The sequence below is a fragment of the Macaca fascicularis genome, chromosome 1 (genome assembly GCF_037993035.2).
Source record: "Macaca fascicularis isolate 582-1 chromosome 1, T2T-MFA8v1.1".
Taxonomy (NCBI): domain Eukaryota; kingdom Metazoa; phylum Chordata; class Mammalia; order Primates; family Cercopithecidae; genus Macaca; species Macaca fascicularis.
In genome coordinates this window covers 29,816,862-29,844,348 of record NC_088375.1, presented here as the reverse complement: position 1 = coordinate 29,844,348, position 27,487 = coordinate 29,816,862, and the positions used below count along the sequence as shown (strand labels likewise).

The 27,487-nt window shown below is 36.6% G+C and overlaps 1 protein-coding gene and 1 long non-coding RNA gene across 22 annotated transcripts in view; both read right to left on the bottom strand.

Annotated features, from left to right (window-relative positions):
- The window catches only part of DNM3 (dynamin 3), a 562,992-nt gene that overhangs the window by 173,903 nt on the left and 361,602 nt on the right, over positions 1-27,487 (bottom strand). The gene's annotated exons all lie outside the window — the stretch shown is intronic.
- Positions 23,672-23,900, bottom strand: LOC135966532 (uncharacterized). Its single transcript, XR_010579868.2, has 2 exons — positions 23,781-23,900; positions 23,672-23,750 (listed from the first exon to the last, which is right to left on the bottom strand). It is a non-coding gene; the product is annotated as an uncharacterized lncRNA (long non-coding RNA).

Here is a 27,487-nt window from a genome sequence, read left to right as displayed (position 1 = left end):
CATTCAACCAAATAACCACATTAATAAAGGTTTCTGAAGCCCTGTGCATTGACTGTTGAACTGTTTTAGGTTTTGGTTTTTTCCTCCACTGACAGTAACGGAATTCTATGAGATATATACTGAGGGGAAAATGGTTTCTTTGAAAAGCAAAGCTGACCATCATGCCCTTTGTACTTTAGTTAAGAGCTCTTCTCCCTGTGTTCCAAGGAGTACAGGAGTCTGGGATGGAACAGGGAAAAGGGGGCCCCTTCCACATGCCTTCTAGGACTCAGCCCTGTATTTAAGGTGATATTTGGCTGGATCACTGCAAGTACAGCTGGTGATCTGTGCACCACTACTGGCTCCAACACATCTGCATGACGAAATTGGGCTTTGGACAGGGGAAAAAAAACAAACAAACCTGGAACAGTTCTCCTCCTCCATCAATCCTAATCATGCCTCCTAGCCTGCCCACTACAAAAATAATAATAATAATAATAAATAAAAATAAAAAAATAAAAGGACTAGAGAAAGGAAGAGGCAGAGGGGAGAGAGAGAGCCAAGAATCCAGAGAGTGACATGAGAAGGTATCATGAGAGAGAAATTAAAGCTGCCCAACCCAGAAATGCCCTCTGTGTTCACTGCATGCTCAGGTGGCCCCATCTATCTTCAGCTTCTGAGAGACAGACACCATGGAAGAGGACTCCCACGAGGGGTGGTGCAGCAAGAGGACATGACACATGGTTTGGAGTTAGCTCACAGGTTCACATAGGAGCTCTGACACTAGCTATGTGAACCTTCCGCAAGTTCCTTGATTTCTCTTCTCTCTGTATGGAGGTGATAATTCATGCCTCAGAGAGGGTATAGAGATTAAAGGAGACCATGCAGATGACTGTGTATCCAGGGACTTCAGATAAACGTTTATTTCCTTTTCCTTGGAAAAAATTTTTAGCCATCTTCCCACCCATAAACACAGTATGGTGTTCTCTCTTCAACATATTTATAACAGCAAGCTTTTATACTTATAAGCTTTTGAACTGTGAGGGGAAAATAGAAAGCTAATTACGTACCTAGTAGAGAAACACACATTGAACATGAACAATAGCAAACCAGGAGGGAGTGAAGCAGTGAAACGAGAGGGACAGCTTATTTAAACTCTGCTTTCTTATTAGAGGCAGGCATGCAAGAAATCCAGAAATATGGGACTGTGTCCATAGCCATATATAGAGAGGGAAGATGTGACTCCAGGCTGAGAGGGGGTACTCATTCCTTCCCCTTGCACTCACAGTGGATTGTGCAGAAGAGGTCAAGGAAAGTACCTGGGGGAAAAGGCAAGTTCTGGAAGAAATTGAAAACTGAAAATTCCACAAATAGAGAATCATTTGCCTTTTGTGGCAGAATGTTCTTCCACTTTAAAAACTGAGCGAGGGTCTCGAGACTGGCTAGAAAACTATAAAGTGGGAAAGGTTTCTTTTTTTTTTTTTTTTTTTTTTGTTATCCTGAAGTCTTCCATTCAGGCAGCTTTGCTTTTCTGTTGGCTTCAAACAGAGATGGCCTGGGTCAGCTGCTATTGCCGCTGCCTAGTTTCTAGGTTTCTCCCTCTGCTGTATCCCAAGAAAGCTTCCCCTCTCATTCCATTTGTTCTGTATTACCAACTGGATTTCAGGTACCATGAAAGGGACTGCAGGCTTACCTCTGCAGATCTCTGATACTAGCAGGTACTTAATACATGCTGACTTACGAAGATAACAAAACTCACCTATCCCATGTCTCGTTCCCCTAGGCTTTGTTTCATGCATGATTGTGCTTAGAATAAATTAATGTCTGCTACAGAATAAATTCTTATTAATTATTCTTCCTGGGTAATATATTTGAATTTAAGTTGGGTCATTCAGTCCTTCCATTTACAAGGAATAAATCATTCACGTGCACTAGCAAACTAGTAGGGGTGAGGTTCTTGGCTTAGGTTGCCCTTAAATCATCCCAGTGGGTAGCTGCTCAATCCAAGGTTGAACATGAAAACTCTTGACAGCTTCTCCCAGCCTTAAAGCGAGAAGTGTAGGGCAGTGTTTCTCCAACTGCAGTCGTCTGACCCCCAGGGTCTGTGAGTTCTTGTGAGAATTATAAAGAAATCTTGTGTTGGTATCTAATAAAAATTAGTAAAAGAGATTTTCTGAACTATCTGGAGCATGACTTTATAATTGGACACCGCCATTCAATTTCAGTGCTTGTGTTTACACCAAGTGGTAGTAATGTATCTATAGTATGGTCATGAAAGAAAGGGCAGAGGCAGACATCAATACATCAGTAATGTACTTTCCTTCGGTGACATCACAATGCCTTGAGTGAATGGAAGTTTCATTCTAATAGAATGAAAGTGGCAGGAGACTGGTGGGGTCACCCAGTACAGGGTAGCCTGAGAACGCCAGTCTCCAAAGAACCCACGCCTGAACACATTGCTTTGGACTAGCTAATTATGTTTCCTAAAAGAATATGATCCCTCACATTAATGTTGTTGATCAGCTAAAGTTTCTCAGTAATATGGTTCTACTTAAATTTAACCTGTAATTTTGGTTTGCTTTTTGGATGGAGAACAATAAGCATAATGTGTGTATATGTTTGTGGATATGTAAAATAAAAGAATTTTCTGTTTGTAAATACTTAAGTAACATTGTGAGTAAAATAATTTGTCTCCATTCAGAATCCATAAGGACTCATCCTTTAAAAGATATTTGTACATTACCCAAGTTTTAGAGACATTGATTTAGAAAAAGTGTATTTGGAATTATCTCAAAAGGGTTGAAGTATTCAAAATAGGTACAAACAAATGGCCTTGACTGACAAATAATTTGGATCAGAGCTTAGAAATTGCTTTAGCTTCTAACTGCCCTCAGTAAGACCAGCAGAAAAGTGCAGACCTGGCCCTCAGAACCCGGGAAGCCCAGGCACGGCTGGAACATACATTGGGTGTCCTTGGGGAGATTGTTTTCCCGCTCTCTGCTTCAGTTTCACCATATGTAAAGCAGGGATAATAATACTAACTTCAATCCTTAAGTTCAAAAAAGAAAAAAAAAATAAACCTAACTTTATGAGAACAAAGAGGCAATAGATACAAAAGCATTTCCAGCTTTTCAGGGGGAAAAGTACTATTTTAATAAGGAACTCTTGAAAATATCTCAGCAACATGCATGTAATTCATACTGACATATATAATTGAACCTATGTTTAATTTCGCTGCAAATTATCTGCTTCCTTTAAGAAGCTGAGTTAGTAAAATGCTGAGTTGTGTGGCTCAAACTAAAGAGTTGTAGATGAATTAGAAATATTGGTGAAAAGACACAATAATGTTTGGCCCTTAATAAAACAAGAGAGAATGAGTGAGACAGAGGAAGAGGAAGGGAGAACTGTAGACAAAGATTCCAAGGGTGAGAAAAGCTGCTTCACATCCAGATATCCTCAAGAAGCTGACAGAAAGGAACAGCAAGGAAGTAGGGTAGTGGCAATTTTCACACCAGACCTTTTTAATGTCATAGAAAATTTTAGCATAGGCAAGACAAGACCAATGAAAAACCAGAGCAACCGAAAGAGAGTTAACAATGTAAATGTAAATATTGAGTTTCATTTCACTTTAGATAACAGAGTATATATTCTCCTCTTCCTCCCTCTGTCCTCTTCTCTACCCTCTTCTTCCTCCTCCTTTTCCTCCTCCTCCTCCTCCTTTTTTCCTCACTTGCTCTAAGCTTAAATACTGAGTTATAATCCAGAATAATATCTCAATATGAAAACCCTAATGATTATATACAATGATAAATCTCAGATTCTTTTCTTATTTTTAACTACCCATGTTAACAAGTAGCAGCATTCATTAAAATAAAACTAGAAGTGGTCAGAACTATCCTGCCTTTCTAGAAATACCATCCCTTCTCTCTCTTTTCTCTCCAAGAAAAAGTCTCAGTTCTTGAAGCATAACAAAAACGTTGCACTACATTATTTTTGTAGGTTCTTCTGGGAAGTTCTCCTTGACATGAGACATGGCATGTCTTATTTAAAAGAACACTTAGCTGCTCTGTGGAGCTATGGGTTGGAGGTAGGGGCAAGAGCAGGAAACCATAGATTAGACTAACATGGTAGTGCAGGAAAGAGACAGAGGTCCTTCCAAGTAGTTTAGTAATTGAGGACAGCAGTGGTTAGGTTTGGGAACACATTTTGGAGTGGAGCAGTGATTGGCCAACTATAGTCCCAAGAGCTAAATTTGGATTTGGCATATGTCTGTATGGCCCCAATAGCTAAGAATATTTTTTACTTTTTTAAAGGGTTTAAAAAGAAAGAGGAGGAAGACAAGGCAGAAGAGAAAGAGGAAGAAAAATAAGAAGGAGAAGATGGAGAAAAATATGTGACATAAACTGTACATGGCCTGCAAAGCCTAAAATATTTACAGAAAAAGTTTGACAATATCTAGAATAGAATCAGCAGATCTTGAAATGAAACTGGATGGAGGGAGGAGTGAGGGAAAGAGAGGAATGGAGGAAAAAAATTATGTCTTCGGTTTGAGCAACTGGGTGATGGCCACATTCTCTTCCTTATTCCAGTCAATCATACCCGGGTTCCTTCATTGAATCTTTGCTGTTGTACTTATTTCACTATCATATTTATTTACTTACATGTCTGTCACCCTACCTTGAAAATGCAATCCTTAAGTCCTGTTTTTCTCCATATTTGCAGCACATAGCTTTTTACAAGACACAGACACCATCACCATGAATTGAACTGATGATATGTCAATTTCATTTTCAGTAGTGCTGGTAACATCAACTTAATGAAGTAAAATTATTATACAGTCACTTCTTTTAGTGTTTAAGAGTTCACAAACCATTTTTCAACTCATCTGTTCCTTACCACACTCCTGTATGTTGATATTAGAGTAAGCCCCAATTATAAGTTTCCTTTACAATAAATTATATTTTATGTTGATATATATATATATATATATATATATACATATATATATATATATATAAAATGTTAGGAACTAAATGCATTTTTGTTTTATTTTATGTAAACGGAAAGCCATCCCTTTGGGAGGATGATTAGAAAAAGAGCAGGATGAAAAGAAAGACGTGGCAGTGAAGCATTATGAAAAGTAAAGAAATGAGAGAAAGAAGACCTGAGTCTTAGAATGACACTCAGGGCAGGTGAATTGGGTTGGGGTGGGGAGGGTGAGAAAAATAGAGGAATCAAAGGGAACCTTTATGTTTTCAGCTTAATGGTGGTATCTGTTACTAAGATAAAAAAAGACTATGGGACATGTAGGTTGAGTTCTGTTTTGGAAAGTTTGAAGTGCCATTAAACACTCAAATATATATATATATATATACACACACAGACACATATGTAAATATATACATATATACACACACACATATATATAGGGTAGTTGGATATCCAAGTTTGGAGTTCAGAGTTGGAGACATAACTATGGTAGTCACATAAATATGGCATATTGATGGTATTTAAATGAGATGAACTCATCTAGGAGCTGAACTCCTAGATGAGTTCAGCTAGAGAGGATGTATGTGGACAGAAAAGAGGAGAAGGCCTATGTCATTTCAACATTTAGAGATACAAGAGAGGAAGGGAAAACTAGTCAAAGGAGACTAAGTAAGTAGAATGAGAAAAACCAGGAAAATGTAATGTTATGGAAGCCAAGAGGAGAATGTGTTCTAAGATGGAGGGAGAAGTTAATTACACTTATTTCTAAGAAATGCAGCAGGATGTGGCTAGAAAAGTAACCACCAGAACCACAGGTTTGGTAGAGTGCTAGAAACAGAAGTGTGCTTGCAATGGGCTGAAGTGGGTCAAAGAGAATGAGTAAACAGAGGAAGTACTACACACCCATGAAACATTTAACATTTAAGCTGTAATAAAAAAAAAAAAAGGCAAGTAAGAAAATAACATTGATTTAAGGGAACATTCTAATTTTGTTAAAACACTGTTACTATATTTATTTTTTCTACTTTTCAAATAGCATATGTCCTATATTGGACATAAAGTAGTTAAACAAAGGGTTCTTTCCTGAAATCAATAGAGCACCAAGTGTTCAGCAAAACAATCAATCCACTACAACAATATGCAAACTTTTACAAAACATACATATTGTAAGGAGGTAGGGAGAGTCCATAGCTTTAGTCAAGTTCTCAAAATCAACTGAATAAGTTAATTTATTAAATGCTGAGATGATGAAGAGAGTTATGAATTAGTGAAATTTTATAGGTGGGTTATCACATCCACAATTTTGTCCAATTGAAAAAAAACCAGTTTTATAGTTTGTATCCTAATCAAGAGCTTTGTCCCCATGAAATAATAAATCTGGCTCATTCTCACATGGGGCAGAGCACACCATACACAGAATTCTCAGAATACAGGCCAAACAAACAAACAAAAAAACCATGACAACACGGCAGAGCCATCATCAGAGTTACAGGTTAAGCAGGAAGTAATAGTTTTGACTCCCCCAGTGAAGGAATTAAAAAACAAAATCCTTCAGTAACACTAGAGAGGGAGCTTTGAACAAAAGCAAAAGCAAAGGATAAGAGTTGTCTGTATAGAGAAATAAAGAACTTCCATGGCAGTACACTGTCCTAGCAAAGACCAGCACAAGAAGAGAACAGGGTGGCATATACAAAGAAGAATCAGCACAATTTGGACAATGACAGAAGCAGCATTCTCCTCACCAGTTTCTCAGTAAGGAGAAGCTAGAAATTCTAGGACCCCAAGAAGCACACATGTATGTGTGTGTGTGTGTGTGTGTGTGTTGCATGTGTGTGTATTGTATTATAATCTATGTTATTATAATATACATACATATCTATGTAATGAAAAGGATGTAGTTATTATTCCATATCATGGACTCAATCATTGTCACAAAATATTAATCACTTGGGTTTTTAAATTCAAAAAGTTATTGCTAGAGTTAGAGTTAAACCTATGGATAGGATAGATCTAACCTGATTATTATCGACAACATTTTCATATGTAGAGTGGGAAAAAGAGTTTACATCACATCCTGTACAAACTGCTTTAGCTGGGCATGTGTCTGTCTGAGTGTGCTGTTCATTACAAATCAATGCTACTGATGTAGACACACATACACATTCACCAGGTATTTAATTGCCATTTGATTGTGAGTTCTTACTGACTTTCTCAGATTGTTTCATAACATATATTTCAATTATTGGTTTTATGTCTGTTTTTTCTATTATACAATGAGTCACTCCAGAGTAGAGAAATGTTTCTAGTTCTAGAATTCTGAACATACTAAGTCTCAATAATTGTTGGTTGGTTGAATGAGAATTAAGCATGATGGTTGGTTGACTGAATTTAGAGTTTTTATGAAGTCCAGTGAGTTCAAATACTCATTGATTTCCCAGATGTGTTTCTTCTTTAAGTAAGACCAGCAAAATAATGAAAGCCTAACTCACTGGATACTTTACAGCAAAATCTTGGCCAAACTAGCTTTTCATGGAAATAGCATATAGATAAGATGTTATTCAGAAATGACAGGATTCTGAGGTACAGCTTGCATTGAGCCAGTTGGAAAAAGTGTGTTTCATAGTAGAAAGTGGCAAAAGAAGAGGTCTTTGGTGACAATGATTGATAAACATTTTTAAAAATTTATTTTCACACTTTAGACTCAACTTGTGGGACTGTACTCCAAATCAACCATGAAATGAATGTAGGGTGTCTACTAAAAAACATCTGGGCATAAACCTACTAGGAAATGTACAGTGCTTATATGAATACATTTATAAAATTATGCTGAGGGATATATAACAAACCTGAAGTAGAGAAACAGATCTTGGATAAAAATCTCAATATTTAAAGTTCTAAATTCCCCTTAAATTATATAGTGATATAATAAAATCTTAGGCAAAAAAAAAAAAAAAACTTCAGAACAATTTTATAACAGGTAACTTGACAAAATGATTATAAATTTCATTTGAAGAACAGGCAGCTGCAAATAGCCAGGAAAATTCTAAACAATCACCAAAGCAAACAAAAGTAATCAGAGGGAAAATGCCCTTCAAATATTAAGATTTAAATGTAATATAAACATTAGGCATCACAAGCCTGTGGTAAAAGTCCACTGGCAGGTCAGGTGAATAGAAGAGAACTAAGAAAGAGTGAAACCGACCTGAGAAGTTAGTTTATGATAAAGGTGTTATTACAAACCAGACTTGTGAACAAACAGTTTTAGGACAACTGTCTTCTCATCTACCCTTCCACACAAAATAGAAGTTTTAGATAGCTCAAAGCTCAAAGCCCCAGAGTACAAAATAGATGACAATTTGGAGAAGATTGAAGTTAAAATTAAAAAAAATGATATTAGGCATAAAACCTGAAACTATAAAAGACTCATAGGAATGAGACACTTCTTCATGGCAAAGTAACGAACAAAATTGAAAAACAGATGATAAATTGAGGAAAGAATTGGCAATACATGTGAATAAAACTTAATAGCCATAATATTCAGAGAGCCATTAAAAATCTATTTAAAAAAATAAACACCCTAATAGAAAAGTGGTCAAGGATAGTATTAGTAGTTCTCAGATAATGCAAGACAAATGCTAAATAAAACATGTTACTAAACTTCACTAATAACCAAAGAAATGCACATTAAAATTACATAAGTGTGTGTACTTACATATTAGACTAATAACATCCACTATGACCAGATGTGCGGAAATGGATATTTTTATACACCATTGGTTGGAATATTAACTGGCACAGCCTCTTGGAGGAGGGGGGATGTTAAAACATCAAAATTCAAAATATGTCTATCTTCATTTCTCAAAAGAAGGTATACAAATGGCCAAAAAACATGAAAAAATGTTCAACATCACTAATCATCAGGGAAGCGCAAATTAAAACCACAGTGAGATACCACCTTACCCTAGCCAGAATGGCCATTATTAAAAAGTCAAAAGACAATCGATGTTGGCACGGATGTGGTAAAAAGGGAACGCTTATACACTGCTGGTGGGAATGTAAATTAGTACAACCTCTATGGAAAACAGTATGGAGATCTCTCAAAGAAAAGCATATCCATCATTCAATCCAGCAAGTCCACTACTGAGTGTCTACATCTACCCAAAGGAGAAGTTACTGTATCAAAAAGACACCTGCATGTGTATGTTTATCATAGCATAATTCACAATTGTGAAGATACAGAACCAGCCTAACTGGCCATCATCTGACGAGTGTGGCATTAGGAGACATACCTAATGTAAATGATGAGTTAGTGGGTGCAGCACACCAACATGGCATGTGTATACATATGTAACAAACCTGTATACATATGTAACAAACGTTGTGCATATATATCCGAGAACTTAAAGTATAATAAAAAATGTGATATATATATATATACACATATATATACACACATATATAGAGAGAATGAAATGTTATTTGCACAACTTGGATGTAACTGGGGGCCATTATTCTAAGTGAACTAACTCAGGAATGAAAAACCAAGTACTGCATATTCTCACTTTTAAGTGAGAGCTAAGCTATGAGTACACAAGGGCATACAAAGTGGTATAATGGACATTAGAGACTCAGAGACAGGGAGAGTGGGAGCGGAGTGAGGAATGAAAAACTGCCTACCGGTACAGTGCACACTACATGGGAGATGCGTGCATTAAAATCCCTGACTTCACACTATACAATCCATGTGACCAAAAACACTTGTACCTCCCCCAGAGCTACTGAAATAAAAAATTAAAAAATGTAAATGAAACAAAATGTCTCTTCATTTTAACCCAGTAAATCTATTTTTAATTTTAAGTAATATACCCTAAAGAAATGCTTTTACAAATGGACATATATGAAATATGACTTGCATCATTATTGTTGAAAAACTGAAAATAAAAGCCCATCAACTGGGGACTAGCTAAAAAATTATGCCACATATTAATAATAGTTAATATTTGTTGAGCGCTTATTGTTCTGAGCGTTTCCCATGTATTTAGTCATTTAATTCTTCCAATAATAATGGAAGTAATGAAGTAGGTATTTATCATCGAAGTTTAAAAATATATAGAGTAACGCACAGCGCGACTTACACTTAAGGTCATATACCTGGTGGCAGGGAGCAGGCTCCAGGGCCCATGCTCTTAGCCACCACATTTTGCTTCCTTTCATCTATGCATGAAATACTCTGAAGTCCAAAAAAGAAATGAGCTAGTACAATATGTCCTGACGTGGACATTTGGTCAGAATCCATTATTTGGTTAAAAAATAAGTTATAGTTTAGTATGTACTCTGTAATCTACTATCTTTTTAAAAAGTATCTATGTTTATAGTTTTATACTGAACTAAAGGTCTGAAGTCTATACCAGGTTTCTTTTGGAGACTGGCATAACAGCTGGGGGTTGGAGGAGACTTTCATACTTGTCTGTGTTCTGTCTTGTTTAAAGTTTTTATTTACAATAAATATTAGAGATATTTTAATTTAAAATGAAGATATCTGTTGACCCAGCACTTTCTTTTCTATGAATTTATCCTGAGGTGATTATTGGATGCAATTATATGTTCATAGTGATGTTTGTTACAGCAATAAAAAATAGTTAAAAACTAGAAACTAAATTCATAGGATGCTGGTTAAATAAATTACAATAAATTCATACAAAAGTATATTGTGTAACTATAAAAGAGAGTAATAAATCTATATTTGGTGGAAAGAGCACCAAGAGTTTTCTTGACTGAAAGAATCAAATTGTAGAATGGCATGAATAGCATACTTCTATTTATGTATATAATTCATATATATATCATATATAATATAATTCATGCATTTACACTGAAAGATGTTTAAAAGAGGTTTTCTCTGAATGATGAGATAAGATGTTGGAATTTTTTGTATTTATTTTTTGGGACAGGGTCTTGCTCGGTCACCAGGCTGAAGTGCAGTGACATGATCACACCTCACTGTAAGCTTGATCTGGGCTCAAGAGCTCTTCCCACCTCAGCCTCCTGAGTAGCTAGGACTACAGGCACATCATCATGCCTGGCTAATATTTTGTATTTTTTGTAGAGACGGGGTTTCACCATGTTACCTAAGCTGGTCTCGAACTCTTGGCTCAAGTGATCCTCCCCCGTTGGCCTTCCAAAATGCTGGGATTACAGGCAAGAGCCATCACACCCACTATAGATGTTGGAGTTAAAGATAAAAACTAAAAAAAAACTTTTCTATTATTGAGCTCTTTTCATAAAAGGTGTTCCCTTAAAATGAAGTATTTTTCACTTTGGGAAAAATGAAGTTGATAAAGCTTGTTCTAAGTTCCACTTCTAATATTATAAGAGGTGAGTAATTTAGTTCTCATATTTTCAAAATCCTGTTTATCTCCCCTCTTTTTAATCTTGTCTATTCTGGCCTCAAAATAGAATTCTTAGCTGTTTCTTTTTATTTCCCTTTATTTGTCTACATTCCCTGAAGGCTGGAATGAAACAGATTTCTTAGAACTTCCTGTCAACATGTTACCAACTTGTTAATGCATTTTTATAGGGAAAATATGGTAGTATCTTAAGAGACAGAGTTATGGCAAAAAAAAAAAAAAGTGGCCATTTGGTAGTAGTTACTAAAGAGTTGAGAATAGAAGCTATCAAAATACTCATAGAAATTCAGAAGGCCTTTTGGATCATATGTGCTAACACTGGGGAAAAGTGAAGACTAAATTGAGGTCATTAGAAGGAGGGACAGTCGGGTGCAGTGGCTCATGCCTGCAATCCCAGCACTTTGGGAGGCTGAGGCAGGTGGATCATGAGGTCAAGAGATCGAGACCATCCTGGCCAACATGGTGAAACCCCATCTCTACTAAAAATACAAAAATTAGCCAGGCATGGTGGTGTGCGCCTATAATCCCAGCTGCTCGGGAGTCTGAAGAGGGAGAATCACTTGAACCCAGGAGACAGAGGTTGCAGTAAGCTGAGATAGCACGACTGCACTCCAGTCTGGTGACAGAGCAAGACTCTGTCTCAAAAAAAAGGAAGAAGAAAAGAAGGAAGAGGAGGGACATACCACCAAAGAAAATAGCAAAGAGGAATAGGAGGACAATACTGGATTGCATGGCAGGAAACCTGAGTCCTAGTCCTGACTCTATCACTGGGCATGTCATGTCACTTCTCTGAACCTGTTTTCACTTGTAAGAAATGAAAGGGAAGAACAGATCCTTGGTTTTCAAACTGAGATGACCAGCCTTCTAGAGATTCTCTTGTTATGCTTCAGGGGCCACCATGGAAGCTGTAGAGCCGCAAGGCAGGACGGCTGGATCCTGGGCTCACACCCTGCTTTAACCAAGACAACTCTGGTTTTATTTATTTTATACAATGGAATTTCATGGAAGATTTTGATTGAATAAAGGGTTCTAATGTTTAAACCAAAAAAGGAGAGTGAAAAGTTTGAAAACCACAAACTAAGCTGATGTCTGAGGTTCCTCCTAGCTTTAAGTTCTTGTTTTGAAATTAATCTATGCCTCAAAATGTATGTAAGTAAGCAGTGAAAATGCAGTTTGCCCTGGAGAAAATTTCCAAGTCGCTGAACATCAATCATGAAGTCTCTGTTGCTAACATGTGGCAAGTTGATTTTTTTTGCTTCCCTTGGGTCAATTTACCATCTGCCTCATCTTCATCAAAACATTAATTTCAGCTTAATCCTCTTTCTTCCTCTCTGGTGGTAAAAGGACCTGGCTCACTTTGAAATAAAACAAATAGAGTACAGCTATGTTTTCATATGTGGGGTGGTTTCCATTTGATTTTCACAATACTAAAATGAATTCAGTAATTCAGCCTTTTTCTGAAACTCAAAGTCTAAAAAACTATTCAAATAAAATTAAAATGTACTAAAATTCATTAAGTGTATTGAGGATTCACTATATGAAAGGGGCAGTGCAAGGTGTGTCTGCTAATATAAATGTGGTAAGACACTGCTCACAAGAAAATTAAGTCTGTGTTGTGAGTTCTAATAGCAGAACAGCCTATCAGGCTGCAGGGAGGTCAGGAAAACCCACAGGAGTCTTGCATGTTGGGCAGGATTTGGGTAGGCATAGGTATATGGAGAAGGTATTACTGGTGAAGAGAATGCTAAACTAAGAAGTTTGGATTAAATTCAGTAAGCAGCAAAGCAGTTGGGACACATGTATGCTTTATGGAGATTAAGCTGGTATGAAAATATAGTGTAGGTAGAAGATGGCAGAGACTAAGGTAACTGGAGTGTTGGCTGCTCCAATGGCCCAGATAAAGTGGTACAATGGGATTGTGGCAGTGGGAATATCAAGAAAGTGATGGATGACAGCTACACTTAGAGAAGACTTACAGAATGGCCATATGTAGACAGAACAAGTGTGAAGCCCTTATAATAATCAAAGAAGGAGCCAGTGGTTTCTTGGGCTAAAGTGGTTGGAGAGTAGAAGAGTATATGCATTTAAAAACTATTGAGGAGGTAAAACTAACAGAGATTGAATGATGGATTGGACATGGAGGTGCTGTTCACTAAGACAGGGAACAATAGATAAAGACAAGTCATGGGTTCAGTGGGAGCCATGAGATTCAGTTTGGATGTTTTGATGCTGAGGAGTCTGAGACATCCAAGAGGAGATGGAGTAATGGGGACAAAAGTACCCTCTATTTGAGATTGTTTTGAGGATATGATGCTCTCAGAGAAGTTTTTTTTCAATGAATGTAAGAAACTATAAAGACTAATGGGTGAAAATTTATAGGATATATGGGATATTTTATGACAGAATGGATATACAATGGTACCTGCAGATATGTCTGGAGAGGTGGTACCATTAAATGAGATAATTTGATGAGGTTTTGCTGATAGTAAAAAAAAAAAAGAAAGAAACTGATACTAGAGACTGGAGAGGTAGGGTTGGGGGTAGGATGGGAAGAGATCCGTCAATAGGTAAAAAGTTACAGTTAGGAGGAATAAGTTTTGGTACTGTATTGCACAGTAGGGTGACTATAGTTAACAATATTGTACTGTATACTTAAAAATAGCTAGAAAGAGGATTTTGAATGTTCCCACCATAAAGAAAGGATAAATGTTTGAGGTGATGGATATGCTAATTAGCCTGATTTGAACATTACACAATGTATACATGTATGGAAACATCACATTGCACCCCACAACTATGTACAATTACTATGTGTCAAAAACAAAATAACACTTAAAAACATTTAAAAAGAAACTGATAATAGGAAAGGACAAGAAACGTACATACATCTTTTTCTAGATTTTGTTTGTGTACAAGTTTTCAGTGAATGAGTGAGATATCTCTTCTGAGATCTTTGACTAGTGGAATTTTCCCTTCATCATATGTTTGAATGTTTAGAACTCTGTTAATGTTCTATTTAGTTCAAGTGGTTGTATGTTGGTTCTTTGGCGCCATTGTCAATAATAAAATTCAACAAAACAAACCCCTAAATATGGCTTTGTTTTTCTCTTTTTAAACATATCCAATTCTCAGCCCAAACCAGGATCCAATTTTTTCTTCTTATGTGGGAGACAAGTGTAAGTGACTGACCACCATTGAAATGACTTTACTAAGTAGACCCCTGTCCTCTTGCTAACCTTTCTCTTTATCCGGCCTCCCAATGCTTGCGTTTCCTTGTTCTCTATAATCACCTTCCTTGATGCAAACCTTGGCCTCTTCGCCTACTTCTTGGTATATTTCCTTTACTTTCCAGGGGCAAAGCCAGGGAATCTGTGTTTTAACCAGTGTTCCAAGTAATTTTTGATATTAGGCAACTTTGAGAAAATCTGTTCAGAATTTCTTCAGGGACCACCTTGAAGAGGCAGGAGAAAAGCAAGAGCTTGGATCATATATCCATCGTGTACATTCTTGATGATGTGAATACCATAGTTTAGGTGGTGATTCTAGCTAAAGCAAATGGCCATATTTCTTTCACCTGCTTCACTCAGACCAAGTCTGCACTTAACTCTTCACATGTGGCTTCTACATGAGTTTTTATCAGAAACAAAGATCCTGTCGCTCAAGATGTTTGAAAATCAGAATTGTGGCCGGGCGCGGTGGCTCAAGCCTGTAATCCCAGCACTTTGGGAGGCCGAGACGGGCGGATCACGAGGTCAGCAGATCGAGACCATCCTGGCTAACACGGTGAAACCCCGTCTCTACTAAAAAAAATACAAAAAACTAGCCGGGTGAGGTGGCAGGCGCCGGTAGTCCCGGGAGGCAGAGGCAGGAGAATAGCGTGAACCCGGGAGGCGGAGCTTGCAGTGAGCTGAGATCCGGCCACTGCACTCCAGCGTGGGCGACAGAGCGAGACTCCGTCTCAAAAAAATAAACAAATAAATAAATTTTTAAAAAAAGATAATCAGAATTGTGAATCCATTACTATCTCTGACTTTCCTAGTTTTCTTATCTATTCCCATTGAAATAATATACTCACAATCAGCCTAGAATTCCTCAGCTACTTGATGATCAAGACTTGAACTCTGTTACTGAGGGCTTACTATGTGATAAACTCTATTATATGCAATGAACAAACCCTACAAAGTTCTTGTCTTTATCTTAATTTCAAATGGGGGATTTAAATAATAAAATAAATAGGTAACTTTTAGAATATTAGAAAGCAATTAGTGTTATTGGGAAAAATAAATCACAGAAAGAGGAATGGGGAGTCCCAGAATTCGGGGGCGGGGAGAGAGAAAGAGAGAGAGAGAGCGAGAGAGAGAGCGAGACAGAGAGACAGTGTGGTGTGTGCATGCACATAATTTTAAATAGGAAAGAAGGAAGTCCTCATCAGATGACCACACTGGAAGGAAGCCCTAAAGGATGCAAGGGAATAAGCAACATGGATATCTGGAAGAAACGCATTCCCAGGCATAGGAAATCACAGCAGATGTTTACTTAGTATTAGTCGAATGAATAGATAAAAATGTAGGAATTCCTTTACCAAGATAGTTTTCTGCTCTTGGAACCATTTCTTCCATCTCTTCCCTGTACATTGTTAAAGTGAATGGCATTTGCTTGAATTACGATCACCATCTAGACTACAGCATTCAAATAATTAAGAACATATATATTGTAGACATGATCTAAGCTCTTCTTTACAGTTGAAGAAACTGAGAGCCAAAGAGGGCATATAATTTGTCTGAAGTCATAGGGCTAACTAGGGATAGGGTAGAACTAGAGCTCAGGTTTTCTAAATTCCAGCATCAAGTTGTTTTTGGTTGAGAAGATCTTTTATACATAGACCAGAAATCTAATTGAGTACTTTTCTTAAGTAAATGTTTTCTTAGTGAATGTATACTTTTATAATAATAATGTGACCAAGTTCCTTAATAATACATTCTTTTTCTTTGAATACTGCGTCTGAGTTCCCATACCTCCACATGTCCCTATAAGGAGAAAAAATGAAGAAGGAAAAGGGGAGAAGGGAAGAGGGATGAAGGAGAAAATTGAATGAAAAGTAACATGATGTGATACAATCAACTCTCACATAATCCCAAATCTTCCTCAACCTTAGTTCTTTCTAATATGTTGTAAGAATACTTCAAGTTCTTAACAATTCTGAAGTCAAATAATATATGTATTTTTAAATGAAAACTTTAATATGCCTATCCTTTATGGCACGATTTTATTAACAAATAAGCACTCATCATCGTTATCAATTAATGGAATCTCAACAGGTCAGACTGTGATAGCTTGATGTTTACTGCTTTAACATGATATCCCCTCAAACTTCAAATCCAAATTCCACCTGGTCATTCTGTCTAGTTCTACTTAAACACACTGCTTTCCCTTCCCATCTTATTTGGTAATGCGATCTCCATTTCCTCTACCATTTAATCTTCCCTGAGAAGCACTGCTGTTTCTGACATCTGTTCCTTTCCCATCCGCCTCTGTGAACTGAGATAAAGAGAAAATTTTCAAGAAATATAAAGCTCATCTGTCAACTTACTTCCCCTACCACCTGTCAGAGGCCTCACTGCCTCCCCCATGTGCACTCTTAACTCTAATGCACTTGAAGCGTTGATTGTTGAGCTCTTTTTCGAGTTTTTCCCCCATTCTCCATATTTTTAATATTAACTCTTCGTATATTGTATTTATTCATAATGTATCTGATTGCTCCCCATTATAACCGTTTTGTAAACAGCTCCTATGCCACAAGTTCTGTTATATCAAAAGCCTGGTATTTCAAGAAACTCCTATCTAGCCCTGAAACTCAAAGGCTCAACTTTAGGGTTTAACCTATAATCTGAGTGTTTGAAGACATACCACAGCTGCTATAGCTGCCAAAATGGGTATGGAAGCAAACAACCCTTTCTCTTCAATGACCTTATCATATTTGTTCATGTCCTTAAAATATTTAGGCTGGATTAATGCAAAGAATTCTGGGTTTAGGACTCTCCTTGAAGACCTCCTGTGAGATTTAGTTAGTTTGCCTACTTTAGAACCCTGGCCAGATGAGCCATGTTTCCCATACTCTACACAGTTTACTTGTAATCTAGAAAAAGCTGGCTTTAAACTGAATTTCTTTTAAGAAATTCCCTGCTCATGTGTATTTTCTCAAGGTCTTCTATTTTGAAAGTAGAATTAAGATATAAATCTCCTATGTAAAATGTACCTTTCCCACCCTCTACTGTCACCCTTCAGGAAAAACAAAGCAAAACATCCAAATAGCTTCTTGTTTACTGGGGAAGCCAGATTTGAATTAAAGGAGCTACAGCCTGGTTTTCTGTAGCTATAGGGAGGGCATGGAAAAGTGCTCTCCATCAAGAACTTTTCTACATCTTCACCCTTGTTTCTGTCTCCCTCTGACGCCTCTCAGATTGGGGCTTTTGCGTTCTAAAAAGGTCCAGCACCTCTGTGAAGGCTCCCTTGACTGACATTCCTCCTCCCTCACCCACAGGTCACCAGGCCCATTGCCCTCATACACATCTAGATGTACACTCTCTTAGTTGGAAAACGGTAGTCACTTTCTTCTCTCTATATAATGCTATAAAAATTATCACTTACTATTTTGTATCAAGCCTCATTGTTTGCAAGTCTATTTTACATATTAGAATTCTTGAGAGCTTCATTTTTTTTCTTTTGTTTTCTTAAGACACGGTATTCCTCTGTCACCCAAGCTGGAGCGCAGTGATACTGGAGCGCAGTGATGCAATCTCAGCTCACTGCAGCCTCGACCTCTTGGGTTCAAGCAATCTTCTCACATCAGCTTCCTGAACAGCTGGGACCAGGGGTACATGTCACCATGCCCAGTTAGTTTTGTTTTGTTTTTTATTTTTTGTAGAGATGAGATCTTACTTTGTTGCCCAGACTGGTCTTGAATTCCTGGGCTCAAGCAATTCTCCCACCTCAGCCTCCCAAAGCACTGGGATTACAGGCATGAGACATTGTGCCCTGACAAAGGTTTCAATTTTTACACTTCCAGATACCATGCCTAGCACATTATATAAACTCAAGTCAAGTTTGTTGAAATAATTTAATTTTTAAAACTAAAGTATTAATAATGCATGCACATGATAACAGTTCATAGTTTTGAAGAAGGTATGGTGAGAAACAAGTCTCCTGCTCCAACCCTCTTTACCTCTACTTCAAAAAGAAATTTTTAAAAAATTTCTCTTTAGATATTCTGATCCATAACACTATATTATATGCTTATACTTTTACTTCTTGCTTTAACCACTTTAGACAACAGTTCCTGACTCTTCCTATTAAAGAGGAGGTTATAGCTCACTCATAATACCTCTTAAAGTTTTCCTCCCAATAGTCAATAGATACGCAAGTCCGCAATTCCTTAACTGAAGTCCTCGGAGCCACATATATTTCAGAATTCAGATTCCTTAACTGAAGTCCTTGGAGCCACATATATTTCAGAATTCAGATTTTTTTAGAATTTATAAAGGTAATATTTTGTATATATCATATGCCACAAACCCCCATGTTTCTACAGTAAAATATGCAAATACTCACTTAAGTGGGATAAATATTGTAAATAACATCATATTAGTGCAAATCAGATTCTGCCAACAAAAAACTTTCCAAAAGTTGTCTTCTTCACCTTGTTACAGTGAAACCACAAATTACCTAAATTCCTCAGTCCTCCTTACCCTTACTCATTAATTTTAATTTTACCAGTATAGCAAAGAACACAATTCTTTCACTTTTAAAAAATCTTCATGTACATAATCCAAACCCAAACCATCCAATTATTTAGTTTCTATCAATCTCATTATTTAATTCTCATTGGGCTACAGAGCTATTTTCTTATTAATTACTTTTCTTAAGCATCTGGCTCAATATACCAGTGTCCTTCTTTTACTCTCTTCACGTTGACTGTTCACTAAAGTACTCTCTGTAATGATATAACACTGAGATTATGTCTAGAAAATAGAATTAAATTTCACAAGTAAAAAGGACGCTTTTGAAACCCTCAAACATGTAGGAAACATTTTAAATAGCAGATAACCAGATTCTATAGACCATAATCTATTTTAGCAGGAATAAACATACTACAGAAATTTTTCCTGTCTCATTATCTAAAATATGCTGAACAAATACAGAATGTTATTCACTATAAGACTAGCATCTAATAATTCAGGAAAGACACAGCCGTTAACCATGCTAGTTTAAAATACGATCACAAACATATGAAGACAGGTAGAAAAAAAAATACATAAACTACCTGTATTTTTCCAAATGCACTCATTGTGATTTCTCTCCCACCACCATCCTACACATTTCTTTACAAAGTTTTGTCTATTCTTCTCAGTCTTTTTCCTGAGAGGAAGTCAACCATAGAACAAACTTTAGTTGATAGGCTGTAGTTTAAAAAGTAAGGAGAGAGTAGAACACTACCTGGTATATAGTAGATTCTAAAATATAGGCTAAATTTTCAGAAACAAAATTAGGAGAAGGAGAAGAAAGAGAGTTTGAGAACAGAAAAAACAAATGATCGAATAAGAGGCAGTGAGCAGAAGAAAATAAAGCGTGAAGCCAAAAGTCTATGAGGAAACACATCTCTAATGGAAAAGAGGCCTCCAGTCCATTTAGAGCCTTGTCCCATTGAATCTTCACTTACCGCTACACAAAAGGAGGCAGTAGGAGCTTTTAAATATCTCTGAGAGTAAAGGACTGAACACAATTGGTTGACAGGCCCCAACCATACCAAGACATGGCTTTCCACGAGCCATGTCTGTTTTGGATCTCTGAAAGTAGCTTTTTAGTGCTGCTGCTCCTCATAGGGACAGGGACCAGCAGCAAAATAACAGTGGAAGTGCCCAAGCTCAGAAAGACCTCTCCACCTTTCCATATTTCAAGGGATAGTAGTGATGCTCTAAGAGGGAGGTGTAAAGAGGCTGAAGAAAGTGAGAGCATCTTAAATGCCACTAAATGGCTGATAGTGCTTATGGACTATAATTATAGTCAGAACATTGTTTTATTAAGAAAGATTCCATTGTGTTTGTAACCAATAACTATAAATGTGTCACCCCAATTAATAAAGTGAGATTCTTGCAAAGCTTGTAAATGACCTAATTTTTTAAAAATCCGAAATTTGCTTGGCTGGTAGTGAAATGAAATTTTAATGTCATTTCCAGAATCCATTATGATAGTAAATGTCTAGATACATATCCAGTTACAGAGGGAAAATATCTAGGTGGGAAACTTGGCTTATCTTGACGTTGAAATCTGAACATAAGCAAAGGTCACAGACGTATTCAACAAATGTTTTGTGCTTTGTGTGGTTGCAGCGTCTGTGTGTGTGTGTGTGTGCGCATACGTGTGTGTGTATTCCCTCTACTCCCATTTCTTCTCTACATTTACCCTAAAGAAACTTTAGCAATCACAGAGGTAAAAAGAATGTTACATTTGCCCAAGGAGTTAAATTCCATTTATAAGAAAGAAACATTTACTAAAAGGAATTAACCATTTTTCTCCAATTTGGCCTTGAGTGTTTCTGAGTAACCTTTCGAATTTAAGAGATAAACAAGTAGTTTTTGGCTTCACATGTAAACTGATAAATTGAAGTCTTTTATCTAGTCATGACTTTAGCACCCATCACAAATGAGGAAGCCAGGTTTTTATTTCTGCTTATTTTTAAATGGGGAGGGAAATTTTTTCAGGAAGAAATAGATCAATACTCACTGGTTAATGTGCAGTGTAATCACTACTATGGTAGACCATGCCTCAGATACAGTCACTGATAGGGGAGTCAAGTGCTTCAAATTTTACACAGAGGTGTCTTTAAACATTTTTAGGGATGAACTGTATAAAACACATGTGAATCTTCCAAGGGAATTATACCTTCAATGGAGAAGCCACTCTTGAATATGATTTCCCAATAGATTAAGAGATTATATTTGGATGAGATATGGAATGTTGCATCTAATTTTATAACTAAATGGTAAATTTCTTGATTTTGTTCAAGTTCTCTTATGACTCTGATTTCCTTGACAGCAGGTTTGAAAAATATATGTCTGCAGGTTTGTGCTCCTCCTCATCTGGTCCCTTTCTTTCTTTCTTTCTTTCTTTTTTTTAAAGTATTAAACATAAATTATAAATTGAATTATCAGACATTTTCAAGAAAATAACTCAAGGTTTTATAACTCTTTAGGATTTATAAGAGCCAAATCTGCTTAAAATTCAAATTAAGCCGCAGGGCATAAAGATTCACACAGTGGTTCCACAGCTAGGTTTCTGATGAATCGGTTACCTGGCTCTGTCTCGTAAGCAATCACAGGGGCTAACTCTTAGTTAGTTCCAGTAAGAGAAGATGACTATTGAGTCCAACCAATGTGTACAATTTGAGGGGAAATTTTATAGTTTTACCTTAAAAAAATTTATTTTGCTATTCCCCTATCTCATTTTTTTACCTTCCAATTTTTGCTCTGACATCTTCCAAAGTTTTATCTCCCAATTTTTTCTCTGATAAAATTAAGTGCCTCCGATTACCCCGATTTTCAACTTTTGGATTGCTTCTTAATTTAAAATATACATACATAAGAAAGACTGGAGCTTGAAAACTTCACTAAGTTTATGTCATCCTCTTTGGGTTCTTATGCATTCAAAAATCATTCTATTTCCCAGCAAGCATACCTTATTTGACGCCCATAAAGACCTGTGCATGTGGATGCTGGGGCAAATGCGCATACAACTTATAATCAAGAATTTAAGTTTGCATTCCAAAGAGAAGCTACCATATGGCAGCATTTCTGGAGAACATTGTTATTTTATATGTTCCAAAAGCCAAGAGGATTCAAGTTGCTGTTCAAAAGAGTGATAGACATGGTGTCTGCCCAATCAGCTTGGAAACAATGACTACTAAAACAGTCTACACATATTGGCCAGGATTATTACAGTCAGAACCAATACTAAAGTGTTCCACTAAAATATACAAACATTCATCTTTAGGTTTAAATGTGCTTACTTGATATTTGTTGAGTACCTACAATTGAAATTTCCAAATAGTTGCATGTTGTTTATGAAATTGGTCTGTTTCCTAACAGTATTAACTTATATTAAGATATGTGAATATTTACTAGGTAAGGATCAATTACTCTGGCACTTTACACCATAGATCTGCTTTCTGCATTTTTGTCTATTTGGTCCTTTCTCTGATCAATATGCCCTTCACTGGCAGCTGTAGAAGGAAAGGACTAATTTAAAATGTTCTAATTGCAGGTATTTTCTCATTCTCTCAGTGTTACTATTTGAAAAAATGGCTGATTTATAAATATTAATTTTTTCAGCAATCTTTCTATATCCACACTCCTATGCATTTACGTTTAAATTTATATCCTAGCTTGTTCCCAGTCATTTTTATAGCTATAGGATATTAACTATAGTATATAATAATTCAGATACTATAAGATTCTAAAATGCTTCTGACTTATCCCAAACATATCTAATTACGTTTAGTACAGCTTTAGTGGTAAAATATATTCACTGTATGCCAAGTATTTGTGTGTGTGTGGGGGGGGGAATGAGGTGTTTGTATGTGTATATATGTACATATGTACATATATGTATCCAAATTTTCCTTTGTTAATAGCAATAAACAAGTAGGACAACATATTGCCCAACCAGACCAACTTCTATGTTTTATTTTCCTCCATAAGAATTATAACAGGTTACCATGAAAGTTCAAAATCAATTTCTCAAGTCGTTAGATATACATCACAAATTCAAAAGAAGAATAGAAAAAAATGCTTTCTGTCAGCTTTAATTTAGAATAATTCCCATTGTCTAAAGATGTAAGAAGCATATAACAGCTTTTATTTTTAAGTGATTCCTTCAGCAGTTACACAGTATGAAGAAGACCACAGCACCAGGAAAACGTTTCTACCTGAAGGAGTAGATTAAATTTGCTTTACAGTAAAACTCTTGCCAGATAATGATGGCTGTTTTTGTTTAAAATTTTGTTTAAAAATTGTTAAAATGTGCTTGCAGAATCATTTCTAGTGGTATTTAATTTCTCTGATGCCAATATGCTTTTTTTTTTTTTTTTTTTTGAGACAGAGTCTTGCTCTGTTGCCCAGGCTGGAGTGCAGTGACATCGTCTCTGCTCATGCAATCTCCACCTCACAGGTTCAACTGATGCTCCCACCTCAGTCTCCCGAGTAGTTGGGATGACAGGCACCCACCAACACGCCTGGTTAATCTTTTGTATTTTCAGTAGAGAAGGGGTTTCACCATGTTGGCCAATCTGGTCTCGAACTCCTGATCTCATGATCTGCCCACCTCGGCCTCCCGATCTCATGATCCGCCCACCTCGGCCTCCCAAGGTGCTGGGATTACAGGTGTGAGCCACCATGCCCGGCCACCAATATGCTTTTTTTTTTAAACAATGGATTCATAATTGTTCTGTAAGTTTTGTTTAACTTTTTGTTGAAATATCCAGAAATACACACCTCACACAATTTCCACAAACTGAATGTTCCCGTGTAACCCATATCTAGACCAAGAAACAGAACACTACCAGCACCCAGAATGCCACTCCCCCTGTGCCCTCTTCTAACAATGCTTTTTAATTAACCATGCCAATGCAGTTTCTGCAAAGAAGTCATTTCTGAAGCACATATAGAGTAAAGCAAGATCAACTTGTAATTTCTAGGTCTATTGGCCTGAAGCAAAGTTGGTTTGTGTGCAAGGAGCCTCCTCTAAAAATCAACTGTGGCCCGGCCCTGATGGTGCTGGAGTTATTACTGCTGCTGCTCTCCTGTTGCTCAGAGTAAGAGTTCAGTTGAAGAAACAGTATGTGGGAAGAGAAGAAAGAACACTGGACTTAGAAGGCTGCAAACCCACTTCAGATTTTCTTCCTCCAAGTAGCTCTTTGACCTGGGCAACTGAGTTCACCTTTCCAGTCCTTAGTTTCCTTCATCTACAAAAAAAAGATGTTTGACTATACGATGATCTCTAAGATTCGCTCCTGTGCTAAAAGACCATGATTTCACAGCAAAAGACAGGTAAGGCGAGAGTACATCGGTCAAAAAGGACTCTCTCTCCCTTCCAATACTGGTCCTACTGTGGGAGCTTTCACCTTTCATCTTTACTGTTTCTGTTTCAAAATCACATGTTCAGCATGGATTAGAATTATCTGATCTTTCCTTGTGATATACCAAAATCAGTTTGTGATATTTAAGAAATAATTTGTAAGACCATAAGTTGAAAATACTTATTTGCCTTGCTTTTAGTTCCTTGTGACAATACAATGTGAAAGGTTTGGGCTTTTTAAATGACATATCACACCTTCTCCTGTGGTGACCTGTGCACCATAAGATTAAGAATTTTGCCACACACACACACACACACACACACACACACACACACGCATATATACATATATGAAATGTGAAAAGCTCAGAAAATGTAATGCTCGTGAATGAGTTGATAATTTTTGAAGGCAATCTTGTTTAAAGATAAGGAATAGGTTAATTTTTCTGCAAAGCTATTTTCCATCATATGAAATATGTTCAGTGATTGCACAACAGTAAAAGATATACATCAACTCCTATTTAAGAACTTCAAAACTCCTGACAATTGGCTCATATGAATCATTGTCAGGAAGAAATCTTCCAGCAGCAGTGACTAGCCTCAATCTGCTGTCTAGCTGAGGTGTGATTGATACCAGGGACTGAGCAATTTTCCAACTTCTAGCAAAATATGGAAACTGCTACAAAATCAAGAATTAGCAATCTGATAACAGACGTCCTTTCTGTTCTGTTTTTGCTATTATTGCAATTGCAATATATTCCCTGTATGTCCTTTTTTCTGATTTATCAGACTTTTCGTTTGACATTACAACAAGCCTAGTGACAGCTCTCCTAAAATTATTTGTATTAGGTGAATAAAAACCAAACTACTGCCTATTAGCTACAAATTCATTCCTTTGCTAAATACAACAAATAGATAGCATTAAAGAACTTGAACAATTTGATCTTGGTTATGTAAAAGCATTACAACAAACCCTCCAACCCTCCTCCATCCTCATAAATGTCATTCTCATAAGGCAGACAGACACACTCACAAAACTCCAGGTTCCATTTTCTTTTCAATTTCCACCTGTTCCTTGAAAATCCATTTCTTCACATTTATTCTCTGATCTTATTTCAGTTTCTGAGCACGAAAACTGTGCAGAAACCCAAGTTTTAGTAATCAGTGTACAATTTTGTATGTCTAGTCTTCAAACATCCAGAGTTTTTCCTTTTGCTGTTCATCTGACCCATCAATGTAAAAAAATTGGTTTGAACTAGACATTGTATATCAGATTCAGACTGGTAACTTTCTCCAGTCACATTCAGTCCACATGAGATACTTAAGGATGTAATAAAACATAAGAAAAGCATATTCTAGCTGCTTGCTATTTTGAAAAGGGCAAAAAATCCTTTCAGACAGTAATCAATTTCATTGTGGAGGAGATTTCTGCAAAATGCATTAAGAAGTTCACGCCTGTGGCAATGGTCACTGCACATATTTTGGAATGTCTCCCAGACTATAAGACTTTTTCCAGACATCCAGGAGAGACTTTAGTATGACAGGGATCCTGCTCTGGGCCTTAAAAAGTTGTAGAAGGAAAACTTTAGAAGGTTCAGTTTCAGCTGGGTTTTGTTTCTTAGACAGCCGAGTTGCCTAGGTTATGGAAAATACTAGTAATTACGGAGTGATGATAATCAGAAAAATCTCACTGTCTTCTTTTTCTGAAGGCTTAATTAGTTAGTCAAGGTATTAGTTAAGCAATAATGCTACTTTGCTTCCTAAATATCTTTATGGATAGGGTTGATTCTATCCTACCTGAGATACTGAAATCACCAAAAGGAATTATGATAATATTTTTAACTTTTGGAAACAAACTGTAAGATATATTTCTGTTTACTCAACTGCCCTTTGGCTGCAGTAACAATCTTAAATTTCTCGTATTTGTTCAGTTTTGTTTTTAGGGAGGGAAGGATGGCTGAAATTGCTGGATGTAAAAAGTGACCTTTATTTCCTTCTCTACCATGTTTATCTCTAAATTCTTCCCTCACACTTGGCTTTTGCTATCGCTAGGAATGAAATCTGAGTATAGAAACCAACATAATTTATATCTTAAAGGACACGCTGATGTATGTTGAAGCCTCGGATTTTCCACAGACATATGTTATGCACTTTCTTGTGTCTCTCAAAGGCACAACTTTTCTTTTTTAACATATTTTGCCTTCTATAAATTGAATTCACCTTACAAATTAAAAAATGAAAGAAAAGGTTTTCTTAGTGTTTTGTTTCACATTATATCTTGGTTCCCTTTATAGGTTTTTTGATTTGTTCAGATGTAACTTTATACTTTCTTTATTATTCTTGTACTGGCTTCATATTCCCTTCTTGCTTTTTAGGCATCTTGAGTTCCAGCTCAGCTTCCTTCTGATCCCCAATCCACACAGCTCCTGGTGTTAGAAACATTGTGCTTCTTGGACTCCATTCTTCACCCTCAGTTCTTCCCACAAGGGCTAAATGTTAGTTATCCTTAGGGAGGCAAATGCCATTTTTCTCACCTTACCGAGTCTCACATTTCTTTGTTTAGAACCCAAACAGGCAAAAAAAAAAAAAAAAAAAAAAAAAAAAAAAGGCACGCTCTCTTACTCTTAATTATCTATATATTTGATGTCATTTATAAGAGAGTTGTTTTGCAAAAAGCACTAACTTAGGAATCTGAAGACTTAAATTATGCTTCAAACTCTGCCATTTACTAGAAGGGTAACCTTGACTAAAAAAAAGTGAACTTTGTTACTCAGCTTTCTCATCTGCAAAATGGGAATAATTCCTTCCTTACCTAACTCACATCTTTGTTACAAGAATTAAATGAGACAGTCTATGTCAACATATTTCAAATTTAACATCTTGTAATGAGGTTAGAATAGTGTTTGGCACACAGTAAACACTAAGTGTTAGCTACAATATTATTATTATATAATTATTGCTATTAAAATGGCAAAGCATCAAAA